The following is a 2,500-nucleotide window of genomic DNA, read 5'->3' on the forward strand; positions in this document are numbered from 1 at the left end:
TATTTCTTTATTCATTGTGGCAGACAAACATTACCGTAAAAATATTTTCATATACAGCTCGATTTGAGAATGCGCCATTATAGTTTCTCTTGTCCCTTCACGTTTTTTTCCCCATTTTTCTTGTGTATTTCTTTATTTTCAGTGGCATGGAAACATTATCCCAAAAATATTTTAATTTAAGGTTTTGTGTCATTATATTTTCTCTTGTCTCTCCACGTTTTTTCTCCCTTTTTTCTTGGGTATTTATTTTCAGTGGCGTGGAAATATTATCATAATAATGTTTTCATACAAAGCTCGTTTAAATACGTCATCACTGTTTTTCTAGTCTCATCACAATTTTTTATTCCCCTTTTCTTGCTATTTTTTTTGTGGCAGGCAAACGTCATCCTAAAAAATTTCTACGTAAACTAATTAAATTGGAAAACTTCTAATATTAGAGATTATTCACATTCAGAATACACCAAGTTTACCTCTTGAAATGTAGAATTTCTTGCAGGAAATTCTACGATGCATGAGGCAAACTTTGGGTATTCTGAATTGTCCAGTATTCTGAATTATCTAGTATCTACTATTTTTTGCTTCTTCTGTGCCCCATTCTCTTTCATTTACACATTATACTAAGACGTCTCCACTCTCAACCAGCCGGGTATTTGGTTCTATTCTGTCTCAAACAAGCTGAAGCACTCAAGTGGCATCAGAGTCTCGTAATTTGCAAATAACTTTAGCCTTTGAAACTGGGGAATTCTGACCCGAATGGCTCATGGTGTGAGGTTATTTCGCCATTTAACACGCCCCTCCTCCTCACATCTGCTCCACCTCTCCTCACCAACACCTCAACCCTCTTGACCCTCTGTCTACTAAGAAAGAGGTCCAGGGGATTTTCCTCCCAATCCTTAATTTTGCTTTGATGAAGGTCAAACGTCACAGAGTTGGTGAATATCAAAAAAAAAAAGTCTTCCAGAATTTCTCTAATTTTTATTTTTGCATATCTCCAGGCAAACAAATTATTATTATTATTATTATTATTATTATTATTATTATTATTATTATTATTATTATTATTATTATTATTCAGTAGATGAAACCTAGTAGTATATAGAACCTATTCATGAACCAGCCCACAGGGGCCATTGACTTAAAATTCAAGCCTCCCAAAGAATATGGTGTTCATTAGGAAGAAATAACGAGGAAGTAAAGAGAAATACAGAAAAAAGAGATCCCACTTATTAAAAAAGAAAAAAAATAGATTAATAAATATTAACAAATAGAAAAAAATGTATTAAAATGCAAGGAGAACAGTATCAACAGTAAAGTTCTTTTGCCTAATCAGACCCATAACCCCCTTGTCAATCCTTTGTCAATCCAGTGTCTGGCAATAAACCCTCTGTCGCAGTTACTTTGGCCCCCGCCCCCAAAAAGATAAAAACCACGACAGCTCAATCTCGGCGTCCCGAGGAAATTAAGGTAATTTCCCTCGAGAGAAAAAATCGCGTTTTAATGAGATTATATCCAGCTAATGTGTGGCCTGGAGGGAAAGTCGAGACAAGCATTATTATTTCACCTTTGATCACGGCTGCTGGGAGGGGTGGTGGGCAGGGGGGAGAGGAGGGGGCGGGGAGATGGTGGAGGTGATGGGGAGGGGTCTTGGAGGAAGTAAGGAAGAGAAGGTGGTGTTGGAGGAGAGAGGAAGAGAAGGTGGTGTTGGAGGAGAGAGGAAAAGAAGGTGGTGTTGGAGGAGAAAGGAAGATAAGGTGGTGTTGGAGGAGAAAGGAAGATAAGGTGGTGTTGGAGGAGAAAGGAAGGAGAAAGGAAAAGAAGGTGGTATTGGAGGAAAAAGAAAGAAGAATTGGTATTGGAGGAGAAAGGAAGAGAAGGTGGTGTTGGAGAAGGAGAGAGGAAGAGAAGGTGGTGTTGGAGGAGAAAGGAAGGAGAAAGGAAGAGAAGGTGGTGTAGAAGGAAAAAGAAAGAATTGGTATTGGAGGAGAAAGGAAGAGAAGGTGGTGTTGGAACAAACTGTAGGAGAGGACGTGTTGGTGCTGGAGGAAACCGTAGGAAAGGACATGGTGGTGTTGGAGGAGAAAAAAGAAGATGGTGGTGTTGAAGGAGAACGGTGAGGAGGTGGTGGTGGTGTTGGAGAAAAAAGTGTAAAGTTGTTGGAGGAAGGGAAAGGAGAAAAGATGACGATGGTGAGGGAGATAGTAAAGAAAGAATTGGTGGTGGTGTTGGAGGAGAATGAAGATGGTGACGGTGATGGAGGAGGAAGGAGGAGAGGAAGGCCGTGTTGGAGAAGGGGAGAGAGGAGGCTGAGGAGAGGAAGTGCGTTTTGGAGTCAGGGAGTGGGGGAGGGGAGTGGGAGTGTTCTAAAGCTCCCCCGAAGGCTGGGCGCCGACTATAATCGGCCAAATTAGAAACTAATTAATGAAGAATTTTCCCCACTTTCCGAGGTTTTACTTTTTCAGTTGCCTGCACAGTACGAAGTAGAATAATATACATATTATTA

General features: G+C 40.2%; 2 protein-coding genes across 3 annotated transcripts in view; one reads left to right on the forward strand and one right to left on the reverse strand.

Moving 5' to 3' along the window:
* Positions 1 to 2,500, reverse strand: part of LOC136841515 (thioredoxin domain-containing protein 12-like) — a 151,967-nt gene that overhangs the window by 98,870 nt on the left and 50,597 nt on the right. The gene's annotated exons all lie outside the window — the stretch shown is intronic.
* The window catches only part of LOC136841513 (junctional adhesion molecule A-like), a 77,239-nt gene that overhangs the window by 54,625 nt on the left and 20,114 nt on the right, over positions 1 to 2,500 (forward strand). The window lies entirely within an intron of this gene.

Source organism: Macrobrachium rosenbergii, chromosome 9 (genome assembly GCF_040412425.1).
Source record: "Macrobrachium rosenbergii isolate ZJJX-2024 chromosome 9, ASM4041242v1, whole genome shotgun sequence".
Taxonomy (NCBI): Eukaryota; Metazoa; Arthropoda; class Malacostraca; order Decapoda; family Palaemonidae; genus Macrobrachium; species Macrobrachium rosenbergii.